We start from the raw sequence: 22121 nt of genomic DNA, 5'->3' as shown, positions 1-22121 counted from the left end.
CCACAGTTTCATATACAGATGAAAATATAATGATGGTAATTTGCTCTTTCTGCAGTGAGAATCTTTTGTGGTAGTATAAGAACCACTGGAACAACTGGTATGTGTAAGAGAACTATGTTTAAGCAAAAGAAAAAACAAAAAAAAGCAAAACAAAACAAAACAACAACAATAACAAACTAGAATTTCTACATTAATGAAAATCAAATGTGACAGTTTGTAAGGAGAGCTTGTTTTGTTTTATCAGTTTCTGATACAGCCATGTCACCTAAATCTAATTATTTAATTATTAATTTGTGAGGCAAACTAATAGAAAGATTGTAGGAATATGCATAAGGAAAAAGTGAAATGGGGGCTACCTTCCCTTTACTGAAAATGTCAAATTTGGCAGTTACATTCTGAAATTGAATGAAACTATTAGCACATATAAAAATCTCCTGTGAAACCAAACTGCTTCCCTCATCCTCCCATTCCAAATATCAACTCACTGTATTATTTCATGACCAAAAATTACACACCAAACCATACAATTGTCATCCTAACAAGTCAAATTATCTACTACCAGACACTGCTGATTTCTAGACCAATTTAGTCAAGAGAATCCTAACTCTTTTGAACTCACTCAACAGTAGTAGAGGTATGTAGGCAAGGACGTTCAACTGTATCCTGGGCTGCATCACAAGAAGTGTGGCCAGCAGACTGAGGGAGGTGATTCTTCCCCTTTGCACTGCACTCATGAGACCCCACCTGGAGTGCTGCATTCAGCTCTGGGGCACCCACCACAAGAAGGACATGTACTTGTTATAGAAAGTCCAGAGGAGGGCCATGATCAGGATGATCAGAGGGCTGGAGCACCTCTCCTATGAAAACAGGCTGAGGCAGTTGGTGTTGTTCAGCCTGGAAAAGAGAAATCTCTGGGGAGACCTTACAGTGGCCTTCCAGTATCTAAAGGTGGCCTATAGGAAAGCTGGGGAGGGACTCTGTGTCATGGAGTCTGTGTCATAGGACAAGGGGGAAACAAGCACTGAAACAGGTTATCCAGAGAAGCTGTGGTTGCCCCATCACTGGAGGTATTCAAGGCCAGATTGGATGGGGCTTTGAGCGACCTGCTCTAGTGGGAGATGTCCCTGCCCATGGCAGGGGGGTTGGAAGTAGATGGTCTTTCAGGTCCTTTCCAAACCAAGCCATTCTGTGATTCTATGATTCTATGACTGTATCCCATTTCCCAGCTCATCAGAAAGGCTCTTTGTCCCACCTCTTAAGCCACTGCAGGGACATGACTTCATGACAGCAATCAGCAATCTCAGTTTTTGTAAAATTTAAGTTCATCCCCATTCACTGTGCACAATGCTGCAATGAATTCAAGCGAAGCTGCTCACCACCAAACTTGGAATATCTGTATGAAACAGGAAGAAAACCCACCCACCACGTCTACTGCGGTTTGTTATCTTACATAGTGCTTAAGTAATAACCTATCAATAGTATCATGTCCCCAAAAGAATAATATTAAGAATGCTTTGATAGGCTTCTTTTACGAAGTAGGAAAGTCCTCAGTAATTTCCATGAGTTGATGTCTCCTCCTCCCCTTCTCAGCAAATCAACAATTCGACACTTTGCTCCTTCTTTTGAAAAGAAATAAACTGCAGCTTTAAAAAAGCATTTGATGTGAACAAGAATTTGATCCTCTTTGCAGAGTAAGCAAGAAGGTTGTGATGAGAGGGATTGTTACCTATAAATATATCAGGGGTAAACACCAGGGAGGGAGAAGACTATTTTTACTAAAGGACCATGATGGCACAAGAACAAATGGATACAAACTCACCATGAAAGTAAGATGGAAATCTGAAAGGGAATTAGAAGGTCACAAAGATCGGGTCCTCACTAGAGCAATGAGAATCTAGAATAATCCTCCACCAAAAGTACAGAGCAAAAATCAAAGAATTATTTCAATGTCATATCTGACATACTTATGATGAGGTTGACTATGTTCCTAGTATAAAATTAAAAACATTAGACCTTATTATATATAAACTTTAAAAGGTTTTCTTCACCATCAAATAAACTAATAGTAAGGCTCAGCCCCATATGATATAGGTATTAACAGACTTTCATGTACAAAAACATCAGGGAAAATGAAAGTTCCCTATAAAATTACCCATCAGATGTTATATTTACATTCATAGATTTTCTATTTCTTTTTTTTTTTTTTTTTTTTTTTTTTCTATTTCTATTTCTTCCAAATACATAACACACTGTCTTGTGTGTTTTGGCAGATACATTCTGAAATTGAATGAAACTATTAGCACATATAAAAATCTCCTGTGAAACCAAACTGCTTCCCTCATCCTCCCATTCCAAATATCAACTCACTGTATTATTTCATGACCAAAAATTACACACCAAACCATACAATTGTCATCCTAACAAGTCAAATTATCTACTACCAGACACTGCTACTGGGGACAGCCCCAAACACCTCCCTGTTCTCAGTTTCAGTGTCAAGCTGAACCCACTTCAGACAAGAGCCAAAAGATTCTGCCTCTTCCCATTCTGCCTCCAGCCCTTCACTGTAAATCTATCTCCACATCAACCAGTGCACCTGATTATTTACATAAGGGTTTAAGCCTTTAACATTTACCTTCATTCATTAAAAAGATAATCTGATAACTTCACTTGTAAAGATAAATGTCATATCAAAACCAAAGCCCTGACATCGGTAGGTTTACATAACATATATTCCTTTCTTTTGTGTGGTGGTTTTTTTTTTTTTATGTTGTTGTTTTGTTTTGTTTTTATTGTCTTCCCCTAAGGCTCATTTTTCCTTAGATATTACCCTTCTCTTCATTGCCTTAGATGAAAGGGGAAGATGCAGGAGGTGGGGGGTACTTCTGAGATGCAGCACAGGTGGTTTTCTATACTCCAAGAACCGTGCACCATGGGGCCTGCTGCTATTGTACCAAAATACCAGCTGGGCAGCATGAATTAGCACCACAACCCAATCCCACTCAGAATCAAAGCACAGCAACTGCCCTTCTGCACCCCAGTAGATGAGGGGACTCAAGTCTTTGCAAAGTCTCTTCACTTTAGCATCTCCTAGTGGTCTGTGATGCATTTATACATCTTCTAACATACAGACCATCACATAAATACTAAGCAATTGTAAGAGGATATTTCTCCACAAACGAAATATTTATTTTTTTTAAAGAAAAATCTTTTCAGACTTTAATGCACGATGATGTTTCTCCTTTAAAAGATGTCTTACATAACAAAACAAAAGAATTTAAGAAATTCATAGAGAAGTTCTGTCACTCTCCATGAAATCAGTCAAGTCTTCAGGCAATTTCTGCACAGCTTCACTCGTTTATTCACTATTGAATCTCAGGGATTTCTTCTCTTTTCTTATTAATGTATGCTCTTTAATATTAACAATACAGAGTAAAGCAGTAGAAATCAAGCAGTTGATCTGATTAGTCTTATGTTAACCATACTCATTTGCTTTTCTGATTAAAAACATTAAAGATATGCAAGACTAAGCATTGTTTTAGCTTTTATGCAGTGTAGTTACCACACACATTTGTTAAATAATGCAAAATTATAGTGTCACTGATACTGGTCTACAGCTGATAAAACATTTTCTGATTTGACAGTATAATTATTGGCTGCATCTCCCTACTTGAGGAACTGTGGCTTTTCTAAAAAGCTTTACCAGTCCTGGTTAACTGTGGTCATACTGAAGTCAGCTGTGAAACACCATTCAGTTAGTGTTTAGAAGATTGTATCCAAGGTGCTATGTACGTATTAAGGTATATGCTAGCAATCACAACACGCAGCACTTCGAAAAAATTAAAAATAATAATAATAATAAAAAAGAATTCTCAAATTAAAAATCTTGAAAATTAAAAGCTGTTATTGCCTTTCCACAGAGCTCCTTTCATTGAGATATATACAAGCCTTGGGCTACATAACTTTTAAGAAAATCCTTTTAGTCTGCTTCCTAAGTCTCTTTCTTCACATATTTTATTTACTGCGGATAATTTTTAAAAATTTCTTCCTGTGCAGCTTTTTTCCCCAAACCTGGACTACAGAGTGTCTCTAACTGTGTCTTTAACGAAAATATAATCAAAAGCCTCTACTTTAACTACATGACACATTAAACTTTATAATCTAATTTATGAATTTCACATAAGAACACCAGATCTGTCATTATAACAAAATTATGTAATCAAGGTTACCTTTACAATTCATTAAATAGCTATTCTGGCTTTTAGCTACTGCTACTAATTTTTCAGACACTGAAATTTTTCTCCTGTGAAGGTTTAAAATATTTCGGGGTTAAGTTTATTGCCTCAACTTTCTGGTTGTGTACAGATCCACCATACACTTTTTCGACCCTAGGAAAAATAAAAAACACTACTAGTCCTTGGCAGGTGATGCCAGCCTACTGCTTACCAGTGCTGCATAGCCATCAGTAGAGAAGGACATAAATTATAACCACAAATACATACTAAAAACAACACACAACAAAAAAAGTTTCCTTTCTTGCCAAAATGAAACGACTTTGCAGGAAAATACCAATAATATTGAATAAAACTCTTCCAATTCAAAGTCAATTCTTTGCATTAAATAAAAGTGAAAATTGCAAGGACTACTACTCAAAAACCTATAGAAACCCAGAATGAAGGTTAAGTTTCTTCCTCCATACCATACGCATGCAGATTTTAATGGTGTAATTTCCCCACCACCAATCCGTTCTGCATTACATGAATGGGTAATTATTTACCATTTCTTTTTATCTTTCTCATTCAGAATTTGGCCTTTGATGTTATTTAGCATGCAAACCTAACACTATAAGCAAAGTGATGAATTTCCCCTAGGGAGTTCTCACTGTCTTACCTGAGTGCTTCCAGGGTACTTGAGAGTTTAGCATCTTAATATCACTATCAGGCTGTTATTACCCTTACTTTATTGGGGAGAATAGCAGGATGCATGAAGTATCCAATAATTTTGGCTGCTCAAATGAGCCAGTTGCTATTTTTCAGTCTTTAGTATTGTTATCACATTTGATGGGCGCATCCACATGAGCAGATAAAACCCTCCGGCAGAGGAACTCAGTTGCCTGTGCTGTTACATTGCTAGGACACTGCCTGGCACAACACAGTCAAGACTCTCCCAAACAGTTTGCAAGGATGGCTGGAGAGTCAGCATGCTTCAAGGTCTGCTCCCAGCAAGTGGTTTGCTTGCAACCATCTGCTTTGGAGCCTGCATGAGTTTAACCACACGGACACAGGTCACCATGCCAGCTGGCCCAAGCAGCACTGGGACCCATCTACCAACTAGCCAAGCTGCACCCCACATGAACAAGACCTTGCTCCAAAGAGATTCACATCCAGGCAGAAGAGTGCAGTGTCTCTGGAAACACAGCCTGGCCCCCAGCACAAGGAAATTAAAAAAATGTTAATACTTCTGAAAAGTTTCGTATAATTGAGATGTCAGGTAAAGCTGGTGTCCAGTTCCTTAACCATAAGCTTCCCACATCACAGATATCAGATTTCTGTTCTTTGTTTCAAAATATGAAGAGCTGCAATTTCTCTATGGTGAGCTGAAGGATCTTTATTAATAGTTTTATCTTAACTTCAGTCTAAAAAAAAAAAAGTGAGATCATAGCTAAAACTCTGAAAAACAAACAAACAATCAAAAAACACTCAGATGAGGTACTCAATATTTTAATTTCCCACCCTGATAGGAGTCACATCTCAAACAGTTAAGAATTGGTAAGCTGAAAGCACAGAAGTGTCAACCTGGTCTAGTGGGAGGTGTCTCTGCCCATGGCAAGGGGGTTGGAAGTAAATGATCTTTAAGGTCCCTTCCAACCCAGACCATTCTGTGATTCTATAAAACATGTCAAAGAGACAGTAATCCTAAGCATCGTATGCATTTCTCAGAAGACACACATCCACATGCAGGAATGCATGCATGCATGCACAGCAGGGAAGCTGAGCTTTGACTGTTCAAACTACCATGTCTACACTTAGATTCAAGTCCTCAGAGACAAGGAAATGAAGCGGGAAAGACAGCCTCAGCCCATCTCCCCCATGACTGAGCTTCCCTGCAAGCAATGTCTGGCTCAGACCATGACCATGGCCAGGGCCATGGCAGAGGCTGTAAAAGAGCAGGGATGTTTCCTGAACTAAGTCAAAATTGCAGCTGTAGCCTTGTGAGCTTTGTTATGGACAGGTTGGACTGTGGAAAGTAAGATTTTACTTTGAGAATAAATCCTGCAAAACCAGCTCTGTGTTGTTACTATAGCTAACTGGTCTAAGATGATGATTATTTCTATTTCATAACAGACCTCACAGATGATCTACTTCTGGTATCTAAAAAATTAAATATTGGCTGTACGAAGTCTGAGAGATTTACAGGAAACATTCAAAAAAGATGAGGCCTTTTATAGATGAACTTTTCAAACCAATGAAGTCAGTCTGTCTGCTAGCTCCCTGTTCTCACCATCTTGAGCACAGAAGTGTCTTTTAGATGGATGAGCTGAACTTAACCAAGAAGCATAATGCTCAGGGGCTTTATATATTCCTTAAGAACCTTGGATAAGAAAAGCCAGACAGAAATAGGTAAGGAGACAGAAGACAGGAAAAGTAGGGAAAGTATAACTGATAAAATGTTTGTAAAATCCAGCAGTCACAGAAGCTTGGTAGTTTTGGTTTATCTGATTCATTTATTTATTTTTAAATACCATAATATCATTTCTAATTACTTACTGTAATTACCCTCCAGTAAAGTGTTGTAGTGGGCCCTAGCCTCCACTAAGGGTGATGTGGAAAACTTTAAACCAAAAGGCTGAACACCCTCAACAGCACTCTTTGTAAATTTACCTCAAGATTCTTACAGGATTTGGGCCTTGAGTATTCCTTTCTTGAGTAGTACCTCATAGAAAAGCCGAAGCTGAGAGCTGGATTTGGAGCACAACTCTCAAGAGGATGATGAATGACTTGGCAACCTATCACCCCACTTCAGATGCCTGTCCAGCAAACTCAGACAAGAAGTTATGATGAGCAAAGCATGCAATCTCAGTATGTCCCTAACCCCTTAGGCTGCTCTTCAAATCCCCTGAGCTTTTAGACTATCAGTGATGAAAGGATGCTATCTCAACTACAATATACCACATAGACCAAATGCATGTACAGACATTCAGCACTAACAGACCTCACCTTTTCATGGATTCTTTTGGCTTTGCATTTATACCCCTACTGCATGAAAAATGCTCATGAAGGCAGTGCACAGGAATTCCAGTGCTCTCCTTGTGTTTTGGGGCACCTGATTCAGCACTGTCCCAGTGCTGAATTAAGATCATCACCAGCCTTTATTCCAGGCTAACTCTGCTTCTTTGTCTTTCTGTATCAGTAACACTCTGCTGTTTGTGCTCCTGACAAGTGTGGCTATATGATCCTTGCAAAACAATGCCAGTGCGTTCATGCTCAGTTTACAGAAACGGTTGCATTTCCATCACAGCCCAGGTTGAAGCATCTTGTTTAGGATGTGGTTGTCTGTGGTGCCTGCACTTCACTATTGGTGTTTACAGCTGGTTGCTAAGTACTGAGTTGCTGCTTTTGCCAAAGGTACCGTCTTTCACTACATATTTAGCCTTCCCTGGAAATTTCAGAGCAGATGAGCTGTCACAGAGAAGTACAAGGCCGAATGGCAGATCATTTTCTTTAATTTTAAACAACCAGATATTACAGAAATGTGATTATGTAAGATCCCCATTTCAGGGCTAAATCAGACTGCATATTTATATCCTGGCTAGCACTCTGGATCCGTAGTTTTGATCACTGCTCCCATACAGTTCTATAAGGATGTACAAATACTTTTTGCAGGATATAGTAATAATAGTAAATACATTAATATTAATAAATTAGAACTTTGAATTGCAACTTATCTAATAGTTGATATAGTTATTTATTTTTTTTCAAATTATATTGCAGTGCACTACAATGATGAAGGAGCTTTTAATATTTCCATTGTTCTTCCAGGAGGCACTGTTGCAACCAGTTGACCTAAAACAACAGGTTTTAAGGATACTCTAAGCAAGTTATCTTATACCACCCCTCAGTCTTCCATTGCTCCCTACCAATAATAGCGCTTAAAGCACTGAAGAACTTCACAGATGTCTTTTTGTCCTCCTCAACAAAAGCTTGCATAGTGTGGTACTGAACTATGATTCTGGGTTTCTAGGCAGGAAAATATTATACAGTAGACAATATTACACTATATATACAGAGAATGATATCTGAAGCAATGAGGTAAACTGAGAAGCATCAGATTTTAACCCTTTTTGAATGAAACTGCTTCCAAAACTATAGCCATGGCACTTTACTCAGAATTCTACCACAATGTTTACATTGCAATGTAAACATGCAACCCCCCTATCCCATCTGTTATTAAGGAAAGCATGGTCATATGTGACTTCTTTGGAAGTGAAAACATTCGTGTTCAATTTCTGCCTCTAGAAAAATTTCATGTTGAGCCATTTACAAGTGGACAGTTCCCTAATTCAATCAAGCAAAATGGTAGGCCTAGACTCACATGTACAATAGACAGGAAGAGATACATCCAAAGTTTTCACTTAGAGGTGGGCATATTTACTCAAGAGATTCTTGTCTCAATCCAGACCCAACAGGAGTACAGCCTACATTCTTACCTCTGGTGCTTCACGGAAGCACTGAAGCTGGAAAAAAATGATTCAAAGCTTGGATTTCTGGGTGACTCAATTCTGACGAGTGCCTTTGTACACAGCTGGAAATGTCCCCAAGGTCATAGCATCAGCAAGTCTTCACAAAAAGCTTTTATCATTAAAAATTAAGATAAATGTCAGTATAGGCTTGATTCAGAAGAGTCCAACCCTTCAACATTTTGATTTCTTAACCTATGGAATGCCTCAAAACAAACCCAAGCTAGTCACTGAAAGTTGTCACATGAGGCCTGTGACAACCTGTCATCTTATTTTGCCAGGTGTTTATCTGGAAAGCAGAAAACTTTGATTCCTGACCTTATCTAAGGGGCTTTGGTTCTGCTTACAGCACAAATTTTCATAATAATTTTTAATCATGAGTAGAAACAACATAAGTTTTGTTAAGCAGAATGTGAAGCTTAAGGGCAGCAGATACCAGGATGGTATGGATATTTTGATCCCCACATTGACCTAAGAATGGAAAAAAGGGAGCACTCACTATCATGCACAACTGGATGCAACAATGTTAATTGCTGTAATTCTTAAATTAAGACAAGCTAAGAAGAAAATCTGTGTAAAACTGCCAGAATAAATTATTTTATTTACCGCTCTCAAAAATGTATTTTTTTTTCTAAATGCCACAACATCCTCCTAAAGAATGTGCTTGGTAAGTGCCATTAGTTCCGGTTTCTAATATTAAACACGCAAGACCCAAATTTAAAGAAGAGTGTGGGAACCTCTAGGGCAGGATTAACATAGTCAGAAGGAAAAACTGTTAACATTTGCCCACCCTCTGTGCACAGTCTGGATCAAAAGGGAAACAACATACCCTGACGTTCTGTGTCTGGAAGCCTCCTCCTATAAACCCAGCCCTTCAGAGGACCAGAACAAAATCCAGTCTATAAAGTGCTCCTGGAGATGGTGGCAACAACCCGGTCACGTAATTGTCTGGTTGTTAGACATTTACCCAGGGACTATGTTAGTCCCTGGGGAGTCAGCCCTGTGGTTCATACAGACTACTGCTGCTACCATTAAGACACAAAATGGCTGCATGGATGGAGACCACCTTCCCTGTTCCTACAGTGTCAGATTGAGGCAGAACACGTTAGAAGGGGATCAAGCATGATTCTGTATCTGTGGGCTATGAACAACTCTCTGGCCAGAGGAAATCTCAAATTACCAGAGGTGAAACATTTGTTTGCATCATGTTAATCTAAGAAAGGCCTAAAAGCTCATCTTCCCTCTTCTGAGTGAGTAATCTATTCACTGACCACCTTTGCTTCTGCTAGGTGATCAGTGAAGACAAACACCCACCCCTTCTTCAATGGGAGCAGAAGATTCTGAGTGCTGCTAGACCTTCTCTAATTAAATGCTTAACTAGGGACTAAAGTGACAAACTATAGGTAGACAGATGTGTCCTGAATAAAAATTCAAGCAAAAGGCCTACCCAAAATGAAGAGGCTTGTTCTATGTCAGCAATAATAAGAGTGGAAAAAACATGAGATGGAAACATTCTAGAAGGCAAGACCTTCTAGATGGCACTACTGTCGAGGCAGATCAACTTTGTGTACTATTAATCTCAGTAACCACTGGATGAGCACGTTCAACAGTGTCATTCATAGCTTTGTTATTTCAAGGCCAATTAGTCCAGTTCACTGTTTTGAGTCTGCTTAAATACATTAGTGGGATTTTTCCAGCTGCTGATGCCTGCCAACACTTTCTGCTCAAACTGTCCCAGGATCTGTCTGATATATTCAAATTCACACTGAAAGTATGGCTGTAAATTATAGTAGGATTATTCAGTCACCTGAGAATACATCCAGGTGAAATGAGATCATCAGCCTTGCAGGTAAACCAAAAATTCACACTTTAAGAGAGCAGAAGACACAACTGAAACTTCTGCAAGAAGCAGCATTCTGGCCTCATTTTGAGCTGTTGAGCTTGGTTATTATTTTTATCTTCATTTACTTAAAATACAGCTACTTTTCTAAAAGTTAACAATTGATGAGGTACTGTGAAAAACTGTTTTATGAGCTGCCTCAAGATGTCTTATTAATGTTCTGAGGTAAATGTATTCTGTATTTGGACTGTACTGCCATAATTGATTTCTCTTTCTTAACTTGTTAGGCAATCAGGGAGAGAAGCTCATCTCTAGTGTCAAAGAAGATTATGTTTGAGAGCTTTGTTCAGTTAATTATCAGCACAGCTTTGCCTTCACTTCCTCGTTACATTGTTATACCTAAAGAGCTGATGTTCATTTCCTAACTAGGTAATACCTGAATATGACGGCAGCATGAAGAATATGCTGCAATAGCGAGCTTGACCTCCCAGGCCAGCATAGAGGATTCTCCTGCATCACACACCAGTGCTATGATAACAGGGATGTTTGGCCCCTCTATCTAGACCTGGATCACACCTGCCCTTGTGCAATTTCTCAATAGACTGTGGTCCTACTGTTGAGGTATTATGAAAGGTAAATTGGTAGATTGCCATTGTTCCTTGTAAAGATGACAATTGCTGCTTATCACAGACTACTCCTAGATACTTGGAGCATTATGCATTATGCCAGTATTACATATATTATTTATTATCTAATAGATTGTTGGTTCTGACTCTCTTTCTGCTGCCAGCAGTGATGCTACTAACTACTCTTTATAGTCATCCGGAGGAGGAATAGGGCTGTATAGAAGCCAGATCTTTAAGTCAGAGCTGATCTGCCATTATAGCTAAATATAGATTTCCTGCATTAGAAACAAATAAATTAAAAACCTCACATATTTTAGTGGCCCAAGACTTTTCCATTACTGCTTTCATACTGCTCATGTGGTCACCATAATTCATGAACAAAAGCATTCAAAATAGTATTCATTATTTACTGATTGTGCAGCTAACGTCCTCATACAGTGCTAGTGAAAAAGTAGCAATGAAATTGCTCATCTTACTGCATCCCTCAAGCCTGGGAAGAAATGATGTATTGTACAATAAACAAGTGAACTCTAACTTCGGTAAAATATCGGTGTGTGACTTGCACTGAAGTTTTTGTATGTACTGTAGCATGCATCAGGAAGGGGAAAAACCAGAATAGACTTTTGCTGTCCTTCCACCTTTAATGGAGAATACAGACAGCTTTAAGCTTAATATATTTTAAATATCTTGACTGGTGCATATTATAGTAAAATATTTAATTTAGTGACTTGTAAAGATAACTGGGCTTGTCTTTATACCTACAGCTACCAAAGATAAGAAACTTCCAAACTCTGTTTAATAATAAAAAAAAATAGTTCCTCAGCTTCTCTGTTCACTTTTTTTTTTATATACATATTTAATCATATGATTTAATATATTTACATTTTACTTTGATTAAATTCGAGCATCACTAAGCTGTCTATTTATCAGAGCTTCTGATAATATCCAAAAATGCATACCCTGGAAAAAAACTAAAAATAACAAAATTTTCTATATAGACAGAGAATTAATAGGCCAAGAAATATACAATGCTATGGGACTGCACAAAAATCTACATTCATGATAGGAAAGAATCCAGTCTATAACATCCCAAAGAATTTTTTTTCACAGTATCCCACAGAACACTGTTGTACATCTTAGAAATGTCTGTAAATAAAAATTATAAAATTTATTTGCATCAACAGTTAAAATTATTGTTAGGAAGTAGGCACTCATTTCTACCTGCTAAAATTGAGTTAAAACCATATGTCCCAAAGATTTATTATAAAATTCAAGAAATTAAATATTCAGTGTTACTATTTCAGCAATAATCACAAGAGGAAAATGTCAGTTACTTTTGGGAAATCAAAAATATTTTCTCACAAGTTGCTCATATCTTGATAAGAATAGAAACAGCACAATCCCCCCAAAGTGAAAAAGAGATAATTTTTATTTTGCATCCAGTTTCATCTTACCCAGACAGCTATTAGGTTAAAAACCTTATTCCCAAAAATGAAAAAATCCCCCTTCATAATAATATAGAAAAGGGAAAAGTCCTTGTAGAGGAGGTCATTATTTAACTTTAAGGGCTGCGAGCATACTGTTGCTGGGTCAGAAGGTATTATGCAACAATGTGATGAGTTAATAGAAATGACCCCAGAAAATGCATTAAAACAAAACACCATTTTTAGAAAATGTGTATGTCTACCCAGCTGAAGCCAAATTGGAGTGGCTCACAACTTTAAGTGTTTCCCTTTCTGGCTCCCAACTTTCCCTCCTGGGTTCTGCCTGTGAAGAGCAGCAGGTCCGTACTCTGAGCAGCAAACACCTCCAGAGGAGTCTGTAGATGGGTCCCAGCCACTGCCCACTTTACCAGACCCTTCATGTCTCATTCACCAAGATCCTTTTCCCCTAAACCATGCAGACTGGTGACCAGACAGCCTCCCCAGCGTGCTGTTTATGTAAGAACAACACGCGGAGTAAAACACCGACTGAAATGTCCTCCAGCAGGTAGCTTTAAATATAGCGGTGGCTTGGAAAGTACCTGCACATGTACTGACGTGAAGCTCAGGGAAGTCACATAAGATCAAGATTTTCTTCTAAAAGTCACAGTAGCAAGCTGTTTGGCAAAATCCCAAATACTGGCAAGAAAGCTATTGCGAATCTCGACTCCTCGCTTTGCCTTGAATGGCAAGCCAGAATTTGCCAATTAACTTGCACTTAGAAAAAAAGGCTGAGCATGAATAAATAAATACATATGATGTGGCATTGTTACAGCAACAGTACATTTCAAAATGCTGAAGCCAGTGGAAATGCTAAGAATGAAGCATGCTACTCCAAACATCACTTCTCCCTCATCTTCAGTTGTGGATGTTTTCATTTTCACTCTCTGCATATGTTTGAATGAGGCCAACCTGCTGAGCCCCAATGACAGCATCCAGCTGAGAGAGAAGGAGGCTAGAGAAATTTGAACACTGTTGTGGGAGCTGCATGTGGAAGCATCACAAGAAATAAAAAGCTGCTGCAAGTTCCCGTAAGGCTGAGCTAAGAGACTGTTTATCAGCTCTTGTTTGAATGAAAAAGACAGCGGCATTAAGAACATGCAACAAACATTTTTTTTTTATTATTTTTTTTCTTCATCCCCCTGACAAAGATTTCCACAGCTTTGACAGTGCATCTTAGGTGATCACAGAGCAGACAGATTTCACGAGCATCATGTGCTGACTGACCCTGCTACCCTGAAAGCTTCGTCTAGTCAAACTCCCTGGCAGGAGGATCACACCCCAAGCTTGGTAGGACATTGAGGTTTCAGACTTTGCCCAGCCTCTCAGGTTCAGTGCTAGCTCTGCACTAACTTGGATTCAACTTGCCAGCTGAGCAAACTTGAAAGCTTATTGTTTTTAAAGCTAAACCTCACCAGACACAGCTTTTCCCACTCCTGAGCCTCTCCAGTCTCGCTGTTACTCTTCCTCTTTTAAACCAGCCCTGGCAGCTCTTCAGGGCTTCAGGATGGAGTTGCTGAAATCTTTCTCTTAAGTGTCCTTTTAGTAGCCAGGTCTGCCTGCCTATGGATTTGCTAAGGAATGTTGCTTCCACCTGATGCTACTGACACTTCCATTTTTATACAAACATTTGAAAAGTGACAATTTTGGCAGGAAGTCTAGAGATGGTCCTCTCTGTGATGAACTAAAATGTCCAAGAAACTGTAAATATACCACTTATTTATATCTTAATCATTATGTAACTTGAATGAAGTCCAAGACTTCATAAATATGGTCTGTACGTAGGTATAAACAACGGTCTACCTTCACACAGGCACTGAAATACAGATAGGATGTACTGAATGGTTTGTACAAACCATGCAGTGAATATGCCCATTTCTACAGACGTTTGGGTTTTTAAAGCCAGGGGAATGACAGCATGCTACATATCTACAGAGAGAATTTATGCCAGTATATTTCAGGCTAGCACAATGATACAGTTCTTTCAGCTTTGGTAGCGGGGATTTTTTCATTCGCTGGGTACACGAGGTAATTCAAATGACAGTTATCTTCCGAGCCGCTCAGGGTTTATATCATCAGGTTCCCCCAGCGCTATTAGAGCATCGGAAACAAATGATGAGCCTTTATCTTTAAAGCTCACCCACGGCAGGAGGTAGAATACTACGAAATGTCATCCCCCCCTACCCCCCACCCCTTTTAGCGGCTCCGAAGGAACAAAAACACAAGCCACGGTTTCCAAAGCTCTCCGGCGTGAGGGCTACACGGTTCTCCCTCGCGCTGATCCAAGCAGCCGGGGAGAAAAACACGTTCCCGAGCCTGCCCCCTGAAGCCCTCGGGGCCGGGGTCGGGGTCGGGGCCGGGGCTGGGACCAACCTATCGCTCCGGGGGGTCCCCGGGGCTCCCCGGCGGCCCGGGCACCGCATCCCTCCGGGGGCCAGCCGGCAGCTCTCGCCTCCCTCGCAACTCGCATCAGTGCGGGAGGCGTGGATGACTCGGTCTCTCCAAAAAAAAAACAAACAAAAAAAAACATAATAATAATAATAATAATGATGGGAAAAAAAAAAATCAAAATAAACCCAACCCGCATCCCTCGGCGGGAGGAAGGAGAGATGCCCCGCCGCTTACCTTGCTCCGCGGGAGCCCGGGGCACCGCCGGGGGCTGGAGGAGGGATTCCCCGGCGCTGGCAGGGGTTGCTCGGGCTTCCCCGGGCAGTGCGCGGCCGCCAAAGCCCCGGCGAGAGGTTTGTGCCGGTCGCTCCTTCCCGGGGAGGGCTTTGCTCTACATTCCCGGCTCCACATCACCGCCCCCCCCGGCACGGAGAGGGCTGGGGGTGGAAAAACCGCGGCAAAGGCATCTCCCTGCTTCCCCCCCCCCCTCCTCCGGAGCTGACAAGCCACCGACCGAGCGGCGCGGCGAGCGGCTGTGCTGGCGGGCGGGGATGGGGGGGCCGGCAGGGAAGCGCTGGTGGAGCTGGGGGGGCGGAGGGGAGGCGGAGTGGGGGGGGGATAAAAGCCGAGCCCGCGCTGCCCTCGCCCCGCTGTAATCCCCGGCTGCATGCGAGCTGCCGCCGCGGCCGCCTGGGTCTGCGGCTGTGCGCGGCGGCGGCGGCGCTGGGGAGGGCTGGGGGAGCCGGGGGGGCACGGCCGATCCCGGCCGGGGCAGGCGGGGAGACCCCCGCACCCTCCCTCCCCGCCTGCCCCCACCTGCCCCCACCTGCGCAGGATGCGCGCACCCCCGCGCCGAGCTCCCGTGCCCGGCCCAGGGTGGCGAAGGGGGGACGCGCACACGCCTTCCCCCCCCCCGCCCCAACACCCCCCTGTTAAGCCTCAGGCGCGTTGTGCACACACGCTGCAAGACCCCCGGCAGGGGAGGCAGGGGATGCACACGCACACAGGCTCACGCTACTCCCTCCGCAGCAGAATCCCCCCTCTCTCCCCCCCCACCCAGTTACTGAGCCCCCTCTCCCCGCACGTACACCCACGCTGCCATCCCACCCACGGGGGATGCCCCACGGGGAGCACCGAAGCTGCCCCGGCTGGCCACCAGCCGCCCGGCCTCGCTGTTGGGGCGAGGGGGTCCTGCCAGGGGCTGAGCCCCCCGGGCACAGCCTGCAGCCCCCTCGGTCAGGACCCCTCGCAGAGCCTGGGGTCGCTTTTAGCACCGCGTCTTTGATGGGGCAGCTGCCTGCCATCAAGGCTTCTGCTTCTGCCACTGCCTCGCCCGCCTTCCCATCGGGTTTAATAGTTCTTCTTTATTGCTTTTTAATGGGAAGTCCTTTATCATTCCCGATAATGTGAGGAAGTCTGTCTCCCCCATTCAGTGCTGCCCCTCTGTATTTTAGGGATGGGATTAGAAAGCTGCTCTCCTTTTCAAGCTCTCCTGTCTTCCCTGGGTTTCATAACAGTTCCTATGTCACTTTGCCCTCTGCGTTGTATTGCTCAGGCTTCATCCCTTCCTATAGCTCTGAGGTCCTGCCCTCAGTATTGCACATATCTCTGCTGGGGTGAAGGCTTTCCAATACAGTGCTTCTCAGCTTCCATTTTCTTTTATTTTCTTTAAGCCAAAGACCTCCTAATTCTTTTGAAAACCCTCCAAGAAACAGATGGGGCAGTATTGCCACTATAATTTCAATTAAAACCAACTAAAAATTGGGTTAAACTTTGAATGCTCATTTATTGTCTTAATTTCCCCTCATTTTATTGGCTTCCTCGACCAACAGCTTAGAAACAAAGCTACGTGATTTCAAAAAAAGGTCAACCACCTTTTGCCAGCCAAGCCCCTGACGTTTTCTGAATGGGTATCACAGCTTGAGACAGGCTATTAATGGTAGTCCTAAGTGGTGCTGATTCCAGGTTTAATTTTCTATGGAGATAATGATTTGTGTTGAAACCTCCAGCAAAATGCACTTTGTCTGAAATCTGGACATTGGTGAGGCAGATGTCTATCTGTGCTTATGAGGGTCACCGCAGTCCACCCCAGGGGAAATTCTCTTCCTGATCTGGTAGCTGGCAAGCAAAGCTCTGCGAGTGTCCATTCCCGCCCCTGCCTACCAAGGAGGTCAATCACCAACTAAAATGTAGGTGTCTGTATATTCCATATGTTCTGCCCCTCCTATGTGCCCCTTCTGTCTATGTATTGCTTTACCAATATTTGAACCCACAGATCATCTTCAGCTGAATATGAGAGGTGGGTAAAACTCTCAAAGACAATTAAATTCCTACAAGTTTGAGAAAAAAAGGCAGTCAGGGGAAGAGGCTCTTTACACATCTTTTTGCGCCCAGAGTGTGGTGAGGGTGTCATCCGGAGCTCAGGTGGTGTTGCATACCTGAAAGTCTGCATGTATATGTCACATCGATGAGAAAGGTTCAGCTGGAGCTTCTGTCTTCTTAGTCACTGCCGTCAGTAAAGCACATGGTGCAGAGCTGTAGGAAAAGTTCATTCATTCGGATGCTCATGAAATACCAGCCTCTCAGGAGCTCCAGTGCTCCACTACTGCTTTTCATGATGCAGTGAGTGGCTTTGAAGGCTGGGCGTGTTTTATAGAAGCAGACAATGTTTTCATAAGATTTTAATAGTTGAGGTTTTGGTAGTTTTATAAAGGGAGATTCTGTTATTTCTCTCTCATACACATACACCCAGACACTAATAGGACTCGCTTGTGGGGAAAGCTGTCAGAAAGAACAGTTGATAGGAGAGTTCCCACAGCTCTGCAGCTATGCTGGTGCACACTGCTCCCAGACAAGCAGCTTATCTGCTTTCAAAATGGAAGAATTATTCTCTAACAAAAAATTATTTATCGAGCTACTGAGTCCACAGTACCTTTTCTTCGTGAAAGAATTTTTGCATACAGAAATGTGTTACCACACCACAATATATGTTTATTTCACTGTATCTACATTATTCTATTTTCCTTCGTAAACATATGCTAAACATTCTTGGCTCACTACTTTTCTAGTTTTGGGGCTTTTTCTGTACACACAGGCTTATCTTCTGCTCTTACAGCAGTGTGTTTGGAAGTTGAAAAGAAGCTTTAGAGATGCCCCTATTTACTAGAAGGGGAAAAAATAAGAAAAAGTATGGCCATGCTAATGACCAGTGACTTCCAGGAGTGAAAGATTTACTCAGAGGAGTTTTGTTTCAATTGGTCAGATAAGGGGAAGAAAGACACAGCTTGAACGAAAGAGAAATCTCTTTCCTACTGAGCTTTCTGTTGCAGAATTTTTATCTCTTGTTACATCCATGGTCTTCAGAGTATCTTTCATCAAAGACTAGGCTCATAAACATGCTGGACCTCTGCCTTCTCACTTCACATCTGGTTTGCACAGATGACCCTACAAGCTCTCAGTGAGGCAGAGCTTCCCAAATGCCTCCCTGGCATTTTTACTCCATTAAAGCCTCCCTACAGGAAGAGGAAGGTGTGAATGGAGAAATGGGCTTGGAAAAATATAGCCAAATGTTGAATTGCAGCAGAAGGATCATTCAAAATCACAATCTAACTGCTACAAGGTAGTCATCATCTCCACTGTTGACCATCCTGACCACACTAGTGAACTCATGTGACCCACACATGTGCATCATTTTGAAGAAAGAAGAATCATTTTGCATTTGCCGGGGCCATGAAGGCACTACCAGGCCTGCTGGCCATGCCCAACTTCCCCTGGGGTCTCCCCCAGCCCCTGCCCATGGCCAGGTCCCCATTTCAGCTCTGCCTGGCACTGTCAGTCCCTGCCCCAGAGGCAGGAGTGCCAATCCCCAGCCCTCCTTCCAGCCCTGCCTCTTGCTGGGCCTCAAACCTGCCCTGTAGGCAGCTTCCTGGACAGACCCGACAAACATGCTGTAGCTTGTCTCTGGTCCTGTCTCTGTCTCTGTCCTGGGTGGACTTTGGACTCCTGCTGCAACCTTTTCTCCAGACTCATCTCTGGCCCCATTTCTTCTGCTCCTGCCTGGATCCCATGGTTGGACCTTGGAGCTGTTTCTTTGTGTGCTTTGTCTTGGACTGTCAGTGGTCCCTGTTCTGCTGGCCAAACGTGAGATGGAGCTCCATGGGTGAGGACACTGCCTGTGCTTGGGTGCTTAATTTCCCAGCTCGCCTCTCTCTCACGAGCAGTCAGCCGTCACCCTTCCCCTAACAGCAGACATTTCTGAATGGTTGCAAAGACCTTCCTTATACACAGAAGCTTTCAGAAACAAAATCCGTATCTTTACTGTGGAAAACTAGCAAGGGCGCCTCACTCCATGGAGAAGGGAATGGTCCTCCTATGGCCTGGCTTCATGGCTGTTAGCTGCTTGGAGGAGCAGGAATTACAAAAAGCACTAGCAATAGAAGGGCTGCTGTCATCAGCATGAAGATTGGTCTATCCATACAAATGGCTGATCGTTTTCTTGAATGCAGTCACCATAATTCTTGCAAGGCCAAAATGTAATGTCAGGTGGTCTGGAAATGTCTCCTGATTTCACAGTGGCGAGTCCAACAAATGTCAAAAAGGAAAAGGTTCTGTTCTAGGAGTAGAGCAAACTCCATCCCATTGTACTTTCTATCACCCAAGACCTACAGATAAAAACAAGTAAAACAAAGGCAGATTCTTGGCCAAGTCTAATATTCTCTTAAAATAAATCACATTGGAAATAGCATCTGGCAGTAGCACAGCCCACCACAGTTCAAACCATGTCTGGTATGGATTAGGGGACTTCCTGAATCATGGGATAGCTTTCCTTGCTTCCTAATGAATGTTGTTTTGTTTTGTTTTGTTTTGTTTTGCTTTGTTTCATTTCTCTCTCTCTCTCTCTCGTTTTTCTTTTTCTTTTTTTTTTTTGGTTTCATTTTATCAGACTTCTTAAACTCAGAAGAATATGTTCTCTGTTCCTCTTCCCTTGGATCAGACTCCAACATGCTTCCTCCAAATCTCAGGTTCTACAGGGGCTCCTGGAGGGGGCTTCAGCTCTTCCATAGGATGCAGTTTCACTCTGTCTAAAGGTTATTTTTTAGACACATAATAAAGGTATGGTATGCTGCTGGACACAGGAGCAATAGTGGCAGCTTTTACTTCCCCAGCACATTAAGTGGAAACTTACAGGACTGAGTATCATACAGACAGCAGTGGAGCTGAGCAAGAGCATAGCCAGGAAAGACAAATCACGGGCAAGATGCCACTGTCAAATTAGCCACAACTTGAATATTTTTTTAGGGTGGTGGTGATTTTTGTTGTTGTTGTTGTCTTGTTTTTCTTTTGTCTGTTTGTAAAAATTGATTCATTGTTCCTTTCTTCTCTGGGTGGAAATTTAATTTTTTTTAATCTTTTTTTATTCTGGACAAAGCTGGACAAGAAAATAGAAATCGCTGTCAGGGATAAAATCAATTTTAGACACAACGCAACAGAAACAGAAAACAAATTTGAACTAAACAAAGGCATATCAATATGATTATAGCTGAATCAGAGTTGTACAAACTGATTTACTTCAAATTTGAGCATCTTCTCATATGTAGAAGTCTAGTAGATAGGATTTACTGGCTGGCATTTTTTGTCAAACAGACAGAAAGCCTACTGAATGGCTGCTGGTGCTCCAGCCTGCAACATTTAGATATAGTGCTGTCCTTTGTGTAACGTAAGGTGGTGATGGTTTCCACAGACTCAGAAGTGCTTTTTTTTGCTTTTTTAACCTTCTGTAGTGGGTTCCTACAGCTCATGTTTTGATTAAAAAAAAAAAAAAAAACAAAAACATAAAAAAACAACAACAACAAAAAAACGTAAAACATATATTTTGTAATGTAATCTTTTTTTTTTTTTTTTTTTTTTTTTCTTTTTAACATGAGCCAAAGTTTAATCCTCTCTGTCAATTAAAATGTTATCCAGTGTTATTCACAGACCTTTAAACTGAGATCCCTTACTTCGGCCCCATGCCAGGCCACAACCTGGGAAATGGTTCAGTTTTGATCATGAGTCCCAGGTAGGGTATATCTCAGCTTTAGACTTGCTCTATGCTTTCTGGAAGTTGCAGTGTCTTCGTCCAAGTTTATGACAAAAGAACAGCTGAATAAAACCTGATCCTGCCATTCTAAAAACCAGGTGTTTCCTGATTGTATTATATAGGGGTAGCCCCGGCTTGTTCTTCCATCCCAGCAGAGGCAGAACCACAAGAGCAGGGTTCTCCCTTCCCAGGTGACCCACCATGGAGGATGTCCTTCCCGAGCTCCTTTGCATGCTTGTGTTTCCTGTCCTGGGTTTACGGGACAGACAGCCCTTCATCTGCCTTTCCCCAGTCCAAGGAAATAAGAGTAGGAATTTTTAGACTTTTCACTTCAGATTGTTTCTGCTCTGAGTCAAGTGCAATTTAATGATGGATTAATTAAAAGTAATCTGTCACAATAGTTTAGGCATAAGCAGAAGTCTTTCTGTTGAGGTTGCAGGTGAAAGAAACAGAAGCTGAGGACAGGAGCTAGGCTGAAGCACGTTCATCAGCCACACAGAATTACTGGCTAAATTTCTCTCTTTATTAGCAAGGGAGAATGAAACACCCAGGAGCTGAGGATTTTGCAATGGGAAGAGGCCAATTGCAGAGGGAGGAGGATCAGACTGTGATTAGTTGTGAGGTATGAAGCTTCTAATTATACGGGCAATCCCTATGCTCCTCCCCTGCAGCCTGGCAGAAGAGGATAGAGACACAGAGCTGGGAGATGGGGCCCCACATTTGGGAGGAGAGCTCCCTCCATATCACTCACTCTAACAGGCTCTTTGGGGGAACTACAGGGAGATTAGTTTTCCCCAAACACAGGTTGACCCTTTCCCTGGGCTGTTCTGTAGGTATCGGGCACTGGGCTATGTACAAATAGCACAGCCCTCCTCTGACATTGTAATGGGAGCTGAAGAAACAGCGGCAAGGTGAGTGAGCTTCCCCGAGATTAGGCTGAAGCTGTGGTTGACAAATCTGATAAATTTAT

The sequence above is a fragment of the Netta rufina genome, assembly GCF_964035555.1.
Source record: "Netta rufina genome assembly, chromosome: 2".
In the NCBI taxonomy this organism is placed as follows: Eukaryota; Metazoa; Chordata; class Aves; order Anseriformes; family Anatidae; genus Netta; species Netta rufina.
Note: the sequence above shows the minus strand (reverse complement) of the source record.